This window comes from Ambystoma mexicanum, chromosome 3p (genome assembly GCF_040938575.1).
Source record: "Ambystoma mexicanum isolate Mex_15411 chromosome 3p, UKY_AmexF1_1, whole genome shotgun sequence".
NCBI classification, from domain to species: domain Eukaryota; kingdom Metazoa; phylum Chordata; class Amphibia; order Caudata; family Ambystomatidae; genus Ambystoma; species Ambystoma mexicanum.
This window is the reverse complement of record NC_090925.1, coordinates 1,040,523,673-1,040,544,491: the sequence shown is the minus strand read 5'-3', so window position 1 is coordinate 1,040,544,491 and position 20,819 is coordinate 1,040,523,673. Positions and strand designations below refer to the sequence as shown.

General features: G+C 48.6%; 1 long non-coding RNA gene across 1 annotated transcript in view; it reads right to left on the bottom strand.

Moving 5' to 3' along the window:
* The window catches only part of LOC138581217 (uncharacterized), a 73,825-nt gene extending 54,405 nt beyond the window's left edge, over positions 1-19,420 (bottom strand). Inside the window, exon 1 of the long non-coding RNA XR_011304476.1 lies at positions 19,324-19,420. This is a non-coding gene — a long non-coding RNA (uncharacterized lncRNA). The remainder of the gene's footprint in view (positions 1-19,323) is intronic.
* Between the last annotated feature and the right edge of the window lie 1,399 nt (positions 19,421-20,819).

The following is a 20,819-nucleotide window of genomic DNA, read 5'->3' as shown; positions in this document are numbered from 1 at the left end:
GATAGGCCCTGTGCGAGTGGGGTACGTGTATTACTAGGGTGCGCGGGAAGTTTCACACGCGATTGGCCCAGTGCGAGCAGTGTACGTGTATTTCGGGGGAGCGCGGGAAGTTTCACACGCGATTGGAGTGGGCTACGTGTATTTCATGGGTGCGCTGGAAGTTTCACACGCGATAGGCCCTGTGCGAGTGGGGTACGTGTATTACTGGGCTGCGCGGGAAGTTTCACACCCGATTGGCCCAGTGCGAGCGGGCTACGTGTATTTCGGGGGAGCGCGGGAAGTTTCACACACGATTGGCCCAGTGCTAGCAGGGTACGTGTATTACGGGGGTGCGCGGGAAGTTTCACACGCGATTGGCCCAGTGCAAGCAGGGTACGTGTATTACGGGGGTGCGTGGGAAGTTTCACAAGCGATTACGCTGTCAGAGCGGGGTATGTGTATCCAGTGGGGTGCGCGTGGAGTCCCACACATGAATTAGCACTGTAGGTCCTCCCAGGTGTTCCCTCTACCCCCTCCACGGCCCCTGCAGGCAGCCCACACCACAGGGGACTACCCTGCACCCCTGGTCATGTGCCGCAGCCAGTCCATCCACCATGGCCATGCCCCCCAGCCAGGCCACATGTCACCTTGCACTAGTCACCACCAACTCATGTCCCCCAGCACCCCCACCCCCCAGCAGTCAGGGGCACCTGCCAGCAGGCCCCCACTCATGTCCCACTCATGTCCCCCCAGCACCTCCTCCCCCCAGCAGTCAGGGGCACCTGCCAGCAGGCCCCCACTCATGTCCCCCAGCACCCCCACCCCCCAGCAGTCAGGGGCACCTGCCAGCAGGCCCCCACTCATGTCCCACTCATGTCCCCCCAGCACCTCCTCCCCCCAGCAGTCAGGGGCACCTGCCAGCAGGCCCCCACTCATGTCCCCCAGCACCCCCACCCCCCAGCAGTCAGGGGCACCTGCCAGCAGTCCCCCAATCATGTCCCACTCATGTCCCGCAGGACCCCCACCCCCAGCAGTCAGGGGCACCTGCCAGCAGGCCCCCACTCATGTCCCCCAGCACCCCCACCCCCCAGCAGTCAGGGGCACCTGCCAGCAGGCCCCCACTCATGTCCCCCAGAACCCCCAGCCCCAGCAGTCAGGGGCACCTGCCAGCAGGTCCCCACTCATGTCCCCCCCTACATGAAATACAGATGCACAATCATGTCCCACTTCTACACCAAAATACCACAGCACGCCACCCCATTCTTGAGACGCAATGATTTCCCAATCCACCTCACACTGACATGCCTATCTCAAGACACAAACCAATAGTCAACTATGTACATCAATAAATGTCTGTCACACACACACACTGGTTGGCATTGATTGTGTAAACCCACATTTTCACATGCATCAACCCAATGAGCGAATCCCACACATGGAACTAAAATATGAAAATGTATTATGTACAACAAAAAAAATCAATGACATGAAAGCACAAAAAAAAGATGAGTAAATGAAAAGTATAACCAATCCAAACAAATCCGTAAGAAAAATAGTCCAAACTCTCCATTGTCAAGGGTCCATGAGCCCAACGAAAGAAATGAAACCTACCTAATTACCTACCTAATAGAAAAACTATATACAAATGTGTGTGGCATAGTCCATTCACCACAAATCAAAGAAAAAGGAAAAGGAAACCTAACTCTAAAAACTATTTACAATGGCAGCGTGTTAGTCCAACGGCTCAGTTTTTGATGTCCCGCGCCAGGGCATCATTGAACTCCCGCTCAATGTCCTGGAGGCAGTCCTCTTCCATGGCCCCGAGGGTTCGCAGGGACGATGACATGTTCACCTCCAACTCCCTGCGAATTGCCTCGAGGCACTCGGCCCGCCTCAGTGCCCTCTGCAGGGAGTTCTCCGCCCTGACCATTGTGAGCCGTGCCTCTTCCACCCGCTGCCGCTCCGCATCTATGGCGTGGCCCAACCGCTGCCACACGGAAGACACTTGGAATCCTGGGTCCTCCTGCCCTCTGGCCGATGCCTGCCCCTCCAATGTTGAAGGCCCCGAGCCATCATTGCTCCCACCATGTTGCTGCTGCTGCTGTGCCTGTGCCTGCGCCCTGGCTCTTGCTGCCTGCACGTCCTCCTCCGGCTGGGGTGCAGTTGTTGTGGTGGCCATCCCTGCTGGACGTCTGACTCCCGACTGTGGCAGAGATGTGTCCTCCACCAGCCTGGCCGCTGGGTCAGAGGCAGCTCCACAGGGTACCCAGGTGATACATGTGTGGGAAGATGGCATGGAGGACGACTGGCGCGTAGGGGGTTCAGGTGAGGAGGGCGTCACAAGAAGGTCCAGCACACGGAGGAATCCAGCACCGGTGACCCGTCCCAGCAGGTCAAGGTGGTCAAAGAGGCATCCGAGATGACGTGCAGTCTCTTCACGAAAAGACGGCAGGTCACCTCGCATGCCCCGTTGACGCAACGCTATCACGGCCAGGACAGGCTCAACACGGTCCAGGAATAGCCACGTCCGCAGGGAGAGGAAGGCCAGTTGTTGTGTGCTCATCCCCTCCCTGAAAACGGGTCTGGACGTAGGCATCCCTGCTGGTGCCAGATGATGCAGTGACAGGATTAGGGACAGGATTGCAGACAGGCACCTCTGCGGTGGCCTGTGCTGCCTCCTGTCCCTGCCCCTGCACTGCACCACTAGCATCAGTGGAATCCCCATCTCCAGACCCCGTGTGTGTCCCTTCCGCAGCCTCCTCCTCCACCACACTCCCCACCAACCTGGATGACTCCATGCCATCTTCCTCCGTTGGACCCTGTGGGGTCTCAGCTGCCCCTTCTGCTGCCGAGGAGTCCACCTCCGACCTCCGCCTCTTGGACCTACCCTTGGCAGCTGTGGCCTGGGACGCGGCACCAGACTCCTCACTCCCCGACGAGATGACAATCTGGGAGGGGAGCCGGGCCTTGCGTCTCCGGCTGGTGGTCCGATCCCTCCCGCTGTGCTCCGCAACACCCTCTTCGCCCTCTTCATCAGTTGACGCTGCAGACAGGGAGAGATAAAACACAGACATCAGGGCACTGTACAATGGACTGATACACACATGACAGTTGCACATGAGTGGCAGTGTCAAACTTCAGACATGGAATCACACTCCACGACACACATGTCATTTCAACTCACACACATGAGCATTTCCACAGCAATATTGCACCAGGCAGCACCATCCATACACATACAACAGCATGAACAGCCGAAGGTGAGCCTGACATCACATGAAACACAGGGAGTGCACTAGACATGCACACACGCCACCACACTTACATGAATGTCTACATCTACTACAACTGTTGCAGTGATGCGATTGCCATACATGTCACATCTGGCATTCACCCTTCTACATATCAGTGTCACGTGCATCCATGTTGCATCACAGTTGCACACTTGTCAAATACACACACATGCACATGTACACAGTGCAGATACATGCAGCAGGAACCACCATCCATGTGTGACATCACAACCATGCCAACGTACATACACAGAAACTCAAACATGTGTGCTCCCACACCTGCATTTGCACAGCATGCTTACCAACACATACACCATTGATGTGTCTCACACCTAAGAGGACTCACATGTGGCAGCCTCACACCCCTGTTCATACACATCCCTACATGCCCTATGAAAACACATGTGCAACCTGCACACTACTGGCACACCACTACACGCACAGCGTCCAATCAGTATGCATGTACACTTACCGCTCGACACCAGACGGGTCTGTCTCTCAAGGACCTGGACGTGGAGCACTGGGCATATGTGTTCCAGGACCCTCATTTGGTGGTCGGACAGGTGGCCCCGGCGCCCTTGGCATCCGCTGCCTTCAAGAGGCGCCGGGCCTTGTTGAGGGTCCTGGACCTGAAGTCCTCCCAGCGCTTCTTGACATGTTGTAAGTCGCGGACTGCCACCCCCTCCGCGTTGATGGCAGTCACGATGTCCATCCAGATCCTGGTCCGTCCTTCATTGTCGGCTCGCGAACTTCCAAAGAGAGCATCATACTGCTCCAGGACTTGCTCCACCAGGACACCAACTTCCCTGGCACTGAAGCTGGTGGCCCTCTGCCTCTCTGGCTGGGGGTTGCCAGTGGTGCCAGAGGGTGTTGTGCCCGACATGGCAACCCCAGAGGCAGGAGTGGGTGGGCAACTGGGTCCTGGGGCTGGGCTGTGGAGCGATGGTATCCCAGTCGGGAGTCTTCGGTTCCAGCAGGGGTGGTCACAGCAACTGCACCCCTGGCTGACGTGCAGGCAGCAAATAGCAGGGAACATGGGCAGCAGACAGTTAGCAGCAGGCAGCAGCAGATGGCAGGTGGGAGAGTGCTCGGGGCTCTGGGGGGCAGTAATTCGGCCTTCTGGGTAGGTGCGTGGTCTTCCATGTGTTGTTGCGTGGCCAGCTTGATACGGAGTGATTTGGCATGTGAAAATCGTGCACGTTAGCGTGTAATTCGAGGAAAGGCCCTTTGCGCGTAAGCGCGTCAGCACATGTACGCAGTTTCATTGGACCAAAGCCCCTTAGCGCGTAAGCGCCTCTGTGACGTGACTCGCGTGGGCGTTTCCCTCGTGACGTGGGCATAGAGGTTCAGCGCGCGTGAAAAAACTGCACGTCCACGTGTGAATGCGTGTAATCCGAGGAAAGAGCCTACGCGCGTAAGTGATGTGATGCGCGCAGGTGTTTCCATCAACACGGGTGCATGTTCATTGTACACGTCCAAAAACTGCACGTCCGAGTGTCAGCTCCTGTAATTGGAGGAAAGGGCCTTAGCGCGTACACGAGTAAGTGACGCTGTACGTGTGGGCCGCTTTAAAAGGTATGTGTGGGACCCCATTCCCTTGTACGTGCTTTTCGTGGAGAGCGAGTGGGTGAATTCTGTACGTCTTGTCGGTTCACACGCGATTACTTCACAGCGTTTCAAGTTCGTAATCCCTGTTACCTCTGACAGCGTTCTTTAATTTTTTTGGGCCTGTTTCCTCAAACAGTGTTCACTTCTTCTTTTGTCCTGTCTCCTCAGACAGCGTACAGTTCTTCTTTTGGCGGGGGTGTTGCCTACGCGCACACGTGCATTTTTTTCACGTTATTTTTCCAGACAGATGGTGAGTCACGCACGCATTTACCAACTGTGCTTTCCCCGTGTGTCGCGTACCCCTTCATAGGTCATTGTAGGCTGCGTGTAGCACGCGTACACTTGTTTTTGTGTTTCTGGGTGCCACAGCGTAGTGCGGGTTCATTGGTCTACAAGGGATTGCGTGCATGTTACTTTTTGTTTTTGGGGAGCCTGTGCGTTGCGTGATCCGTCATCTTCCCCCAGGGGTCACAGACAGCCTTGCTAGAGCACTAGGGTACGAATTCCATCTAGTACCCTACCCCTTTCACCCCCAATTACCCAGGACAATTGTTTACTGCAACTCCCATACGCACAACAACATCAGTGCCATGGTTGGGAGGCGACCAAGCGATAAGGGAGGCAAAGGTGGCCGACCTCCAAAAGGTGGGCGTGGTGGGCGTGGTAGGGGACATGGCCATGATTTGCAGGGTGCCCCTAGACCCCCATGTGTGGAGGACCAATCAGGGACACCCATGCCCCCCCCCATGGTTGAGGGAAACGTGGCTGACACCATCCCAGCTCAGCCCTTGTTGGACCAGCCCATTGTGGCACCCGACCCGGCACAGGATGACTCCCAGGCTGACTTCCAGGTCAGCAAGTCTAAGCCACGTGTGCCGGTGCAAGTTGGTGTCACCAGGCCACGTGGATCTGGGGCAGCGATGTTGTCTGCTGCCCCAAGTAGGCAGGGTGGGGAGGCTGCAGGGGCAGCTGCAGCTCTATCCATCCCAGCTCTCAGTCTCCCAGCCGGGACAGTGTCGGTCCTGGTCCATCAAACTGACGTTGCGCCTGCCAACATCACACTTCAGCCAATTCCTGCACCAAGACCTATGCTCATTCTGCATTCGCACACTCCCAGTACACAGTCCACCTGCGCTTCTGCCCCTACTGACCAGAGCGGCGCAAGCCACTCAGGCTCTGCTCCACCTTTGAAGAAGAGGAAGAAGGGTGCTCTGCCACTACAGGCCGAGACCCCAGACACGGCTACACAGTGCGGCACGTCAAGGAAGCCTAGCTTTAATGACCCCGAACTTGATGCACTTGTGACCTATGTGTCAGCACATAGCCGCGAAATGGTGGTGACTGGAGGGTGCAAGACCACACCTGGTCAACGTAGGGCACACTGGCAGACCATCGCGGACCGCATAAGTGCCCTTGGATTTGTGAGGCACACAGCTGATGATTGCTACAAGCGGTGGAATGACCTGAAACGCAGAGCAAAGAATAAGCTGGCCTCAAATCATGCCGCTACTCTGGTGACTGGCAGTGGGTCTCCACCAGAGGACAACAAACTCATTGAACATGAGTCTGTTGCTGGGACCTTCGTCACAGAGGAACAGATCCAAGGCGTGGGAGAGCTACCTGATTACGAGGCATTGTCCGGTGAGTGCCCATGCATGTGTGTGTAATCCATGTGTATGTTGTTTGGGTGACAGGTTCTGATTGAGTGCCAGGTGAGGGTGTGTAGTCCTGAGTGTAATGGGTCACCCATGTGCTTCCTCCAATCCATTCATGTGCCTTTGATTTGGGTATGACAGTATTCCTTCTGCCCACAGTAGCCAATTAGCCCCACATTACTGCTGTTGCACTTGAACTATCATCTTGCAACAACATTGTTCTGAATTTTTCTGTGTTCATTCTGGCTGATTGTTTAGATTATCCCATTTTTCATATGCTTTTTTCATCCCTAATGCCACATATGTGACATGCTTCTGTCATTATTTACACCCCACATTGTGCCACTTTAGTTACCTGGTTATGTGCATGATTAAACCATTCAGGGCGAGGGAGTATTGGCCTGCTGAAATTTATTTTTAGGGCCTGTTTGAAGGTGGAACATGATAGTTGTTTCCTGACATGTTGAAGTGAGCAACCATTGATGTGTACATCTGCCTACAATCACTGTCTAATTGTACACTGGATGTGTTGCAGTGTGCGGCACATGCATATTTTGCAACACTATTCTGCATTAATCTTCTCATCATGTCCATGTGACATGGATGTGTGACAGTACTCATTCACTGACATATCGCTGTAGTTGTCTAATTTACCATGGCTATGCGACATGACATCTGTGTGCTGGCATGTGTCATGTATGTGTATTGGACATGCCACTCACAGGCTGATGTGTGATGCCAGTGCTACATGACATGCTGCAAATGTGTTGCTTTTCTATCTTGGTGTCCTCATTGTCTGCCTTTTTGACTCCCCTTCAGAATCATTGACAGTGCATGCATGCCAGGATTATAGTCATGTGGGACATGTGTTAACCATGTACAGGATCTCTGTCTTGTCAGGCCTATGTGTGTGCTATGGTGCTCATGCCTGTTTCCATTTCTTGTGTTTCATGTTTTTGCAGGTGACGACGCCCTTGATGCTGGTGAGGTTCAGGAGATGGTGCAGACCCAGGAGGATTCTCAGCCACGACCAGGCACCAGTGGGGGATGTGGTGTGGTGGTGGGTGAAAACACTTTGGTACTGCAGACCATACTGTCGAGGGGTGCCTCTGGGTGCAGCTCCCCAGACCTCTATTCAGGTGCTGAGTCGGATGATGAGACTTATGTGCTGTCGCAGGTCAGTGCTTCTGGCAGGGATTCTGTTCTGTCCAGCCCACCTGGACCAGGGGTAGAACCCTCTATGGGGATGTCAGTGTTGGTAGGTCCGCCTTTGGCGGTTACGGATGCAGGATCACACTCCACAGCATCTGATCCTGTTCCTGGGCCAGCAGATCAGAGGGGGAATGCAGTCTTGCAGCCTCAGGCAGTGCCAGCACAGCAAGGTGCAGATCGCCTTGCCCCAAACAGGTGTGGTGCCCGCCGACGCGGTGGTCGTGCGCCACCAGGCAATACTGTATGGGAAAACTCCATGTACAGTATGGCAACCCAACAGGCAGCATCAGTAGAAATGATGGCTCAGGCAATGGAGATGGTGGCCACTTCCATTATCCCCCCTGAAAGGCAGATGGAGCAACAACAGCAGGCAACAGACTCCATTTGCCAATCACACAGGGAAGACATGTTGGCGTCCAACAGGGACCCACCTGGTGGCACTGGAGACTCTGCGCAAATCCATATCAATAGAGTCACAGGGCCACAGGGAAGCCCTGAGGGTGGAACTCCATAACCTCAGGCAGAGTCTGCTTGAACTTGAGGCTTCCCGAAATGTTAGGGCAGAACAGCAGCTGAAGCAGCTCACATGTTCGCTCTCAGCTGAGCTGCAGGCAACACGTGAGGAGATCCGGGCATCCCGCGAGGCCATGCGTGCAGAAGTGCAGGCAACCCGTGACGTGCTGCATGGGGATCTCCGCACTTTAATCCTCCAGAATCAGACCTTCCAGACCCGCATGCTTGCTGCCATGGAGGACCATACCAGGGCTTTGCGTGGGCTGCCTCCCATAGTGCCACCACCTCCTGATGCAGCAGCAGAGGGTGAAGAGAGCGACAGCAGTTCTCCCACAATGGCATAGCCGCATAGCCGTGCAGGCCATGGAGTTATTTATTTTTTCGCAACATCCACGCAGGTGGGTGTAGGTGTGCACCCTGTCCTTGAACCTCTTGGGCGGCCTCCCCCCCTGTCCTCCACATGGCCACTTTTGATAATTTTTTTTTTTACAGTGTGTTGCCTTGTGTGGCTCCCGTGGGCATCCACTGTATTCCTGCTGGGCACATGCAGGCTTGTCCTGAGTTTGGGTTAGATGCTTGGGTTCGTGACACACACACCCCTCCTGCTTCCCGTTTCCATGGGCTTGCAAAGGGTGTGACCAAGTGACAGTGACTTACACAGTGACATTGGGCTCCCATGAACTGTGTGGGCAGTCTGTAGTCAATACTGTATGTACATCCCTAGTGGGTATGGCTGTTGTATTGTACACTGCATGGTGTATTGATATGTGCTTGTGCATCCATGTCTTCCTCCTAATTTGCAGGTTCCTTCCTCGTGTCTTCACAAGGCCGTCTCCTTTGCAGATGGAGTTCATGTTGTATGCAGTACACTGACACATTTGCGTGGCAGCAACACTCTACAGTTGGAAGGGGTTGATGGGCTGGCTTATTCAGGTTGTAAGACTACCAATACTTTGACTTAGTACTGTCATGTTTTTGAAATGTTTCATGGTGTGTTGCTGTATTGGGTTGGTGGTAAGTATTTGTTCATGTGTGCTGTTTGTTATTGATTGCTGGGAGTATATTGTCTGTGGGCAGTTTCCATTTGGGACAGTGCACTTTGTGACACTTGTGTCAGGTCTTGTGCATTGCTTTGTTTGCTTTCACATTGCATGACATGCCATGGTGTGTTGGGTGGCGGAGCTGGGGAGGGGTTGGGTGACATGGTGCTATTTTCATGTTGTATTTTGCAAGGGGGTAGTCATTCATGCAGCATAAATGTGTGTTTTTTTGTGACACAGCATTGGTTGTCTTTCGGCAGGTAAGGATGCACACAATGTAACAATTCCAGGTGACCAATCTCAGGCTGGTATGGTTGTGACAGTTGACTGTCCCTTATGTCATCATTATTGATTGTCAGCTGGTATGTGCCAGGGTTGTGTGCACTCCACAGGGGTGTGATTTTAGGTGAAGTAATTAGCCACTAGCTGCATACGGGCTGCCTCACCAGGTGCCCTTTCCCCTCCCATGCGCAGCCGGGCGTGCTTGTGGTTGGGGATGTGTGGGCACCACCATTTCCACGGGCAGGCTCCGGCATGTTGCAACGTTGTGCAGGACACATGCTGCCACTATGATCCTGCACACTACTGGGGGTGCGTATAGCAGTTGCCCACCAGAGCGGTCAAGGGAGTGAAAGCGTGACTTGAGCACTCCGAATGTGCGCTCCACTATGCCCCGGGTTGCAATATGGGCTGTGTTGTATCTTACCTCGGGTGGTGTGGTAGGGTTCCGAATTGGCGTCATCATGTGGGTGTTCAGTGGGTAGGCACTGTCCCCTGGGGAGATGATGATGGGTATCATTAGTGGGGTTGTGACATTACTCACTATCTGACATGCATGCATGTGCAGGGGCATCTATACTCACCAAGCAGCCATGTATCACCATGCCACCCAGCTTCTAGGTCCCAGTTTAGGGCTGACATTCTGTAAATGAAACTATCATGGGTGGACCCTGGATAGTTGGCATATACTGAGGTAATGATTCCCTTGGCATCACATCCTACTTGCACTTTGATTGAATGCCAGTGCTTGCGGTTTCTGTAGATGTGCTTAGTTGCCCTCGGAGGACGTAGAGCCACATGGGTGCAGTCAATGGCACCTAGCACTTTGGGGAAGTGTGCCACCCCGTAAAAATCCTGGACAACAGCCTGCCTTTCTGCAGGTTTTCTGGGCAGGTATATGTGCCTGCAGACTGATGGGCGTGCAGTCATGATGGCCAACACCTGGTGCAGGCAGCGTGACTGTGTGGCCTGTGAGACACCCCCACTATGGCAGTTGTCCGCTGGAATGAACCAGTGGCCAAGAAGTGCAGTACATTGAGCACCTTTTCCAAGGGGCTCAGTGCTTGGGAGCACAGGGTAGGTGATGTGAGGTCATCCTCCCACTCACTCACCAGGTCGAGTATTATGTGAGGTGTAAACCTGTACCTCCCATACACCTGGTCATCAGGCATCCCAAAAAGGTTGGTTCTGGGTGTAAAAATTCTGGGCCTGACTATCCTCCTCCTCCTCCTGTGGTATCCCATGACCACTGATGCGAGGAACGGTATATTCATCTTGGCGTCTGAGCTTGTTTGTTGTTTGCGCGCACTTTTATGCTGCGCAGGTCCACGTACGCCTGCTTCCTGCTGGCGTACGTGTTTCCAGATTAGCGCGTCTTTTTTGGCGCATGCATTGGCCCCGTTCGATTCCATTAATGCGTGTTGTAAACGCGCGTGTGGGCGCTCCGCGCATTTGGCTCCTGTACTTCCCCTGTGACGCCCACATTTTCACGCGTTGTTCCCCATTCTGCGTGTTACGCCCCCTGTTACGCCTACTTTAGTTGTGTGCGCTGCGCTATGTGCACTTTCGCTGTGCGCATAGCGCACGCTGTTTGTAGACGTGTGCACCAGCGTGCGCCACGCAGGATTTTAGCGCACATCCAGGGATTGACACGCGCACAGACTTCCATGAATCGCTGTGCGCGGGTTTCGCTGTGATTTTCGCACTTGCGCTGCGATTCGCACGCTTTCGCACGCTTGCGCGGGAATTTTCAGCGCACATTAATTCCATGAATCGCTCTGTTTATAATCTTTATATCCAATTCAATGTGCTTGAAAAGAGATATAATTCCAATGCGGATGATGGCTCTTTTAGGGAAATGTTATCTCTACATTTTACTATTAATAATAAACTATCAGAACAAGCTTGTGGAGTTTTATGTAAATATAAATCAAAAATGTTTCAAACGTCCAATAAAGCTAGTAAAGCACTTGCATCATATTTAAAAATGCGAAAGGAAAGGTCGAAAATCTCATGTTTCTAAAATGATTCAGGAGTGGTATTGTCGTCCAAGAAAGCTATTTTAGACGTTTTACAATGTTTTACAAGTATCTGTATACATCAGACCATATTGTGCAGCCTCATGCTACTAATGCAGCCTACCTATTCTGACTCGTGTAGCCTCGTCCTGCTAATGTAACTCACCTATTCTGACTCGTGTAGCCTCGTCCTGCTAATGTAACTCACCTATTCTGACTCGTGTAGCCTCGTCCTGCTAATGTAACTCACCTATTCTGACTCGTGTAGCCTCGTCCTGCTAATGTAACTCACCTATTATGACTTGGGCAGCCTTGTGACGCTAATGTAACTCACCTATTCTGACTCGTGTAGCCTCGTGCTGCTAATGTAACTCACCTATTATGACTTGGGCAGCCTTGTGACGCTAATGTAACTCACCTATTCTGACTCGTGTAGCCTCGTGCTGCTAATGTAACTCACCTATTATGACTTGGGCAGCCTTGTGACGCTAATGTAACTCACCTATTCTGACTCGTGTAGCCTCGTGCTGCTAATGTAACTCACCTATTATGACTTGGGCAGCCTTGTGACGCTAATGTAACTCACCTATTCTGACTCGTGTAGCCTCGTCCTGCTAATGTAACTCACCTATTCTGACTCGTGTAGCCTCGTCCTGCTAATGTAACTCACCTATTATGACTTGGGCAGCCTTGTGACGCTAATGTAACTCACCTATTCTGACTCGTGTAGCCTCGTGCTGCTAATGTAACTCACCTATTATGACTTGGGCAGCCTTGTGACGCTAATGTAACTCAACTATTCTGACTCGTGTAGCCTCGTGCTGCTAATGTAACTCACCTATTATGACTTGTGCAGCCTCGTGCAGCTATTGTTACCTACTTTTTATGACAGCTTTGAGCCGCAAATGTAATCTTCTTTACTATGACTGGTGCAGCCTTGTTCTGATCACTCATCTCACCTGTAACACCTGATATCATCTTGAAACTCCCTTTCCTCTGTAACTCGTGCCTAGGTGCCTCTGGGCTTTGTGCACTAGTATAAATGCAACAATAAATAAATAGGTTGGTCATTTAAAAAGAAACCCTCACTCAGATTTTGACTTGAGTCCCCTGGATAATCCGATACATGCTGATGAAATCTTTAAAGCCATAAAATATATGAACAAGGGTGAAGCTCCTGGCCCAGTTGGTTTCTCTATAGATTTCTTTGCACATTTTGCTTCCACCTTGACCCCAAAATTAGACTCCCAATACAAATATTTTTCTGAGATTGGTAGATCAGCTGGTACGTGTGCTGAAGCCCTTTTGATTCTTTTTCCAAAGCCGGATAAGGATAATTAACTATCTAGAAAATAGAGGCCAATATCATTAATTAACTCAGATTGTAAAATGTTTGCTAAAATAATAGCAAATAGAATTGAATTATTCACACACAAATTAATCAAATCCGATCAGGTAGACATTAGGCTTCATTACACGGAAGGCAGTAACCATGGCGCTGTTTACGCCATGGTTGCCGCCGGTAATTTACCGATCCCGCCATGGTGAATGGCGGAATTACCGCCCCATTCCAAGGTTGGCGGGGCCGTAATTCCCCATTCACCATTGGCCCTTCCCCATTCCCATTTGAGCCCCGTTAGGGCTCAATGGGAATGGAGAAGGCGGCAATTACAGTACCGCAAATTGCGGTACCGTAATTGCCTCCAAGGTCCCTTTGCGGGACCCGTCCTTAACGGCTGGTAAAACCAGCCGTTAAGGTAGGGACCAGCAAAGGGACCTCGTAGTAGGGCGGTAAGGGATTACCGGCACTGGTGCTCTTACCGGTGCCAGTAATCCCTTACCGCCATCCGTGTAATGAGGCCCATTGTCATAAGAAAGAATACATCTTCCAATGCTACACTGTTTGTGGATGTGCTTCATATTAATACCAAAAAAAAAAAACAATTAACTGATAGTTTTATGCCAATCGGCTGCTCAAAAAGCATTTGTTCGTGTGGAGTGAGATTATCTTTTTGCAGCGCTGAAGTGGCACGGCATTGGGAGTGGCTTTCTGTCCTTGGTTCAACTTTTATATTCGGACCCCAGAACCTTTTTTTATTAATGCTCATTCCTCCCCTTTCTTTTCGTTGCAAAGAGGTACCCTACAGGGTTGCCCTTTATCTCCAATTCTTTTTGTTTATCCCTTTAAACTCTGTTAGAACCTATTCTAATGGACAACGATATTCTAAGTTTTAGGTGTGGCAAAACTGAAATTAAAATTACAGCTTATGCCAATAACATACTGTTTTCTTTTTAGGAATCGTGGGGAGACGCTCGTCAATTTAATACTATCAAAAAATGTTTGGAATTCTCTGGATATAAATTAAATGAGGACAAATCGGAAATGCTTCGACTTAATTTCTTGTGTCTAAAATATGACTTTGTCCGCTCTGGTTTGAAGTGGTGTCCAGACTCCATTAAATTTATGAATTTCCATAGCATCCTCAAATGCAGAAATAATCAAACTGAATATGAATACCCCATTAGCGAGATTGTGTGAATCAGTAGCTTTGCGGTGCCCACTATTTCTGATGTGATGGGGTAGACTGGATCCCATTAAAATGATGTTCACGCGGATGGTTCTATTTTATCTACAAATACTTCATATTCCCTTGATAGCTTCCATCTTTAAATCTATCAACGCAATTCTCCTAAATTTTTTGGGGGTTACCGGAAAGAAAAGTTGTTAATGGCACATGTCTTAAGTTAAAAGTTGTAATGTAATGTTGTATTTGGGTAGAGTTTAAGTAAGTACTGGAGGGTGACTATGAAAATGTCCCTGTTCTTAGGTAATGTGTGTGAGTTGTTCGGATGTGTCTTCTGTGTTGTCTGACGGTATACAATAAAAAAAAAGTGTTCATGCAATTTTTGGGCGGTCATTGTGAGTGGTTATACATCAATGATGAATAGCACAAGCATCAAATCGAAAATGATGCAATATTGTGGATGTGAGAGAGTGCTGGGAGAAGGCTACGAAAATTCCATGTAGGTCGCTTGCATGTTTGGGTTGCTCCGGGCTCCTGTGTGTTTGGGATACGCTTTGAATTTGATGTTTTTTTTTAATATCACACACTTGTGAATATCATTTGGTTAAGTGATGTGTTTTTATGGGATGTGTTCAATTGCTGTGGCTAGCTATGTAGATTCTCTGTCAGTAGTCCTTTCTTGTGTTTGTGAGGTGGTGGGAGTACTTTTGTAGGAATGTGCTCAAGTCCAGGTGATTTGTTTGTGACGTGATCATTTGTTATTTTTGCTATGAAGGTATCAGTTTGTTTATTTTTTACTATGTGCATCCATGTTGGGGGGAGGGGGTGTCCCCTATGTTGCTGCGAGGGATTTGGTGCAAGCTTTGGACTTGCAAGGCTGATTGCTAGAGTTGGAATTTTCCCCTCTGATGAAAAAGGAGGAAAGAGCAAGCTGTAATGTGGCTTGTTAAAGTGTTGTTGTAAATGTAGTGTGTAAATGTAGGTTTTGGTCTGTAGTTAGTATGAAGTGAAAACATATGCTTACTTGTAATTCCAGGGAATGTGAAACCATGCTGAGCACAGTTGGCTGGTGACAATTGTGGCACAAGGCATTGGAGAGCACAATGTTCTGCCAAAGGAGCATGTTTGTGAACGTTGCATGAGTTTGGACGCTTCTGTTGTTATTAAAGGGGTGCTGTTATGCTAGGGTGTGTGTCAAATGGGCTGTTAATTGCTGACATTGTGGGGCTGATTCATGGAATTATTTGCGCCGAAAAACGGGGATTTGTGCGCCAAATCCCCGTTTTTCGGCGCAAATAATTCCATGAATAAGCCCCTGTATGTCGTATGCCCCATATCGATGAAGTTGCTAGTATGGCAGTGTGTGTAATAATTTACATTCCGCTAAAGAGACCTTTATATGCACTATTATGATATGTGTGTCAGTGACTTTGTGTTGGCTTGAAGTATTTAGGTACTTCCGTTATGAGACCCTGTTCCTCTCGTATGGTTTTAAAGGGTGTCGACATGTACGTTATAGTGTTAAACAGCATTGAATTATTTCTTCCTTATGTGTTTGACGTTGCAGGTATGTGTTCATATCAAATCTACAATTTCAATGAGTAATTCAGGCCATGCACCATGTGCTGCGGCTGCTGCAACACGGACCGCTATGTTGTACCTACCCCCAAGCCAAAGGTGTTCAGTTCTTCCCATGTCGCAGTCCCTCACATATGGTAAGATGTTTAGATAGATGGTGAAATTCTGTCCGAAGGCATCACCCAGGTCCCTCCGCCTGCAACATCTCTGACATGAAACCAGTTGGAAACACACACGTGCCGCTCCATCAGCCTAGCTGAAGCTTCCCAGGGATTGGCTCCATTACAACAACAAAAACGCACATTTGTTTAACTTGCAATGACAGACCCAAATACACATTTAGGAGTTGTTGTAACCAGTAACCAAGAGCTGGAAAGCACAGACTGGAAGGCTTTCATTTTTCAACCACATGGAGAGAATATTTTCCATCATAAGTTTATAGAAGAAATTGCAAACTTGCTCTGAAGGTTACACGCTGTAAAAAGTAGCTGAAATGAAAATATGTTGATGGGGGCTCTTAGATAGTCCGAGGATCATTTTGTACTGGGCATAACAGGAAGGGGGGTGTAAAAGCCAGGTGTGTTGCTTTTACGTCTTCATTTTCTACCACAGCAAATGTTTGTGCTGAAACAAGGCGGAGGAGGGGCATTGAGCACAGTTAATTTTCCTGCTGTGGTTTCCTCCTCTAACTTGTGTGAGAAGTGCATTTTATGCCTGCGTGACATTTTCGGGCAGGTGTAAAACCAATGGATTCGCATTGAATCTGCCTCAGTGATACCTGAGGAATCCATAACTAAACGCTGTTGGCAAAGCACAATTTGCGGCAGTGTTTATCTTTTTACAAACGGAGAGCAAAATTAAAGAGTAAAGGCGATTTTGCCTTGTTTTACTCTTTCATAATGAACTCCTTCTTGTAAATGTTGAAAATTGCATGCAGGTGTCCCTCCCTACAGGATGTAAGTGCTGACATTGGCGATCCCTCCTAGACCTATCAGCAGCTTTTGACACAGTTAATCACGACACCCTCATAACAAGATTAGAAGGACTGGGAATAACAGACACCACCTTACTATGGTCAAATCTTTCCTAACAAACAGAGCGGAAACTGTATGGATGAAACCCTTCAAATCTAGCCCGAGAGATTCCATCTGTGGAGTACCACAAGGATCCTCCTTCTCCCCGCTACTATTCAACATCTACCTGTATCTACTTATCAGAATCATCAAAAGCCACGGCCTCACCTGCTACAACTACGCCAACGATACACAAATAATCTTCAAACTACAAGACAACCCGGAAATAAACTAAACGCTAGAAAACTACATCCACAACGTATTCCTCTGGATGAACTCCAACTAACTCAAAATCAACCCACGCAAAACAGAAATAATGATCGTCACAAAAAATGGAGGAAAAAACCACTTCATCCCTTGGCCAAGGGAACTCGGGACAACCCGAGCACCCTCGCCGATTGTAAAAAACCTGGGGGGCCTGGTGGACAATAATCTCACGCTAGAGCCACAAGTAAACACCCTTCTCAAGAAAAGCTTTGTCCTCCTGCAAGCGGCAAAGAGAATCCTACCATTCCTATCATTCGCCAACAAAACAACCACCATCTTCGCCCTAGTCATGTCCCGAGTAGACTACGCCAACAGCCTATACTTAGGCATGCCGGAACGACTTTAAAAAAAACTACAATTCATTCAAAACACGGCAGCCAGATTGCTTCTGAAACTACCCCAAAGAGAACACACTACACCAGCGCTGAAAACACTACATTGGCTACCAATAAAAGAACAAATAAAATTCAAAACAATGTGCATCACGCACAGAGCGGTACACAACGAAGGCGCTGAGTTCCTGAGAGACAAACTGCATCTAAATCAACCAACAAGAACGCTCAGATCAAGCATTGACATTCGCCTGAAACCGAAACCCCACAACAAAAGAAAGCGTGGAGGATCCTCCTTCTCTCACCAAGCCCCGAAAACCTGCAACGACCTTCCAAAGTACATACGTAACACAAGAAACTACTCAAAACATGGCTTTTCATGTCATAACTAGGAAGACCAGCCACAGGGGCACTCACACAACTAAAACATTGATGAACGTAGAGAGAGACCCACACCAAGCAATCAATGGGAAAAACCCTTAGGAAAATATCCCACGACATACTAAACGACTAACCAGGAGACAGCCGCAATACGACCAAAGACCGTATACATAGCAAAATAAAGACAGAAACACCAGGACGAATCATCAAGAGGACCATGACCTTAAACTATAGCCATTCCAAACAGACCTAAGGACAACAGATTGAGAGGGCAAGGAAGCACCACACCACAAGCCCCAACACAGTGGGTGAGAAACAGAATGTTTCACCATTACAGCAGGAAGCACAATGCCCCATCACACAAAAACTACAACTAAACAGCCCCAAGTATGTTCACCCCACAGAAACCAAAGAACCGATGGAAAGACAGTCATGACAGGAGGAAACAAATGACTGAATACACAGGCTCACCAAGACGGAAGCACTAGAACGCCACATTAACACCACTCCAACTTTGAACCACTCAAACCTCAACTGACCATTGTCACACTAGATAACAAGAGAATAGATATACCCAACCCAGTCCCACACCCGAACAAAAGGTTCAGACGCACATATCAATCCAAACAATACTCACTATGATACAGCGGGGTCAGCGCAGCACCAACAAAGCGAGTCGGCCCACGAGGAACCAGCATCAACCCAACTCACAGGGATACAACTCTAACGGAATCAGAAGTACCTGAATCAGGATACAGACCCCATTAACACAACCCTCAGTCTTCTGCATACTTAAACCACACAAAGCCACACAACCATCTCTCTCGCAGCAATCCGCACGCACTTTACCACACAGCATCAACAACACATAAACATCACCTACAGCAGTCAAGGTCTCGTCCGATCCGATACTAGCACCAAAGCCCAGCACTCGGTGTATACCGAGCTGAAGCTGCCAACAGCATATCACTTCTCCCACTCTCCTGCTCCCCTCCTCCTGACTAACCCTACCCGTCCTTCCTGTTTACAGATCCGCCAGAGCGCCTGGGAACCAATTCCGTTGGTGACGGTGCGCTATAAAAGTACCTTTAACATAACATAACATCCCTGGCAGGCAGGGATATGTAGCATATGTTACAAAATGGCGTCTCATCCTGGTGGGGTTGGATAGACAGCAGCCAATGTATTTTACCAGGGGCCATCCCTTGAGCAGGATTGATTCCTCGCATGCGACCTTTCAATTCGCTATTGCTGGCAAAACAAATTTAAAAAATCACAGCAGAACTGAGACCAGATTTCATAAATTGTAAAACTGCTGGGCTAAAGCTGGACAATTTGCATCAACATTTAGACAAAACCCATTGCACAAATGACAGCGGCAGTCAGCTGGCCGACACTAGTGCAATGTATATGATACTTCCTGCAGATTTATAAAGCCTTTTATTTCAGTTTCAAGAAGACACTGAGGCCATATCACATTTAATAACAAAAACAAAAGAAACCAACTACAAAAATGACAAAGAAATGCATATGAAAATAGATTGCAATAGGCAAATATAGGACAACTCACAATCGTCAAAGACAGGTAAGAGGATGCCAGCTGCAGAAACGCCACTCCGATGGAGGCAAGCTGGAACTCAGCGCCTTGGTGTAAAGCGCTCTATAAATAAATAAATAAATCAATCAATCAATCAACTGCAGGCAAAACTCTACATAACAAGAAGGGGCATGGTATAGAGACACCCAGTATCAAACTAAAAAGTCTAGGGATAGCGTGTACCCTGCAGTTTAGTTGGTACCCTGACAGTTCTGTAGTTTTCATCGTTATGTAGAAACTCATAGGACATTACTGCCCAATGTCAGACGGTTCTACACACAAATATAGAACAATTTTAGAATGACTTGAAAATCAAAAGTTAGAAGTACCAGGTCAGCAGTGCTACTGAGAGCATCCACAGTAAAGGGTTACCTTTGTTTGAGGCATGCCTAAACGAAATCGTGTAAAGAATAAACATTTTCTAACTCAAGACTTTAGTTTGCAGATGCTAAAGTAATTTTGGTGGAAAATAAACACTGTCAGTTATGGCTAATAGTTAGCATTTCAAGAGCTTTCTTGCCAGAACAATCTTGCATGTGAGGTTTCGGAGATCCGTATGCCTTTTCCTTCCTGTGTTGCATTTATCGAATCGGTATTAGATAATTGAGCCCTACGTCCATGGCTGGTAGAAAGGAGATTATGCTGCAGTCCTCTTTCCCTTACTGCCTGAGACAAGAGCCAGAGAAAGGGGCAGTATGTCTGGGAAGGTACTCCTTATTGTCTGAACCTGCCCTGCCTCATCTCATGACCTGATGTAGAACAAAGGAGCTGTATGTCTAAAGGTATTCTGCATAAAAGTACAATTCCTCGTGCACAAACAGTTTCTAGTCCATTTTGTAAAAGAAAAATAGTTTCTTAGGTGCCATTCCGCAAGTTATCTGAACAAAGGAAATAATAGCAATTACCCGAAATGAGCCCCACTCTTTAGTGCGGTAAGGAATGCACTCATAACACCATCTGGCATCCAAAGCATCAAACTGGCTGTTAATTTGAAACATTCCTGTTGAATATATTTCAGCGGCCAGGTACAATTTTAATCTGTTGGCAGAACATGGTACACTCCAAAGTATTTAGTAGAATGTATTTTTGTATTTGATATTTCCCCAGAGAAAAGATTGTTCTTCATATTTTGTTACAGTGAACCATAGTCCAGAAGTTAGTGTAATGTCTTGCTCTAATAGTGAATGATGTTTACCTCCTGCTAAACTGAACATTTAAAAAGAATAGTCCCAAAAATATAAGCATACATTTTCTTGTCCAATTTCTTCATGAAATGTGCTTAAAAATGTTGTCTGAAATGGATTTGAAGGTATTACATCTAATAACTGCAGCATATTTGAAAATAAAGTTAAGATGTATTATTTCACAAGACTTTTACATTGCGTTATCATTCTGATTGAGGATGGATGCGGGGAATCCTGTACCAAAAGAATATTTGTGCCACATTGTGGAATGATGCAGGAAACCCA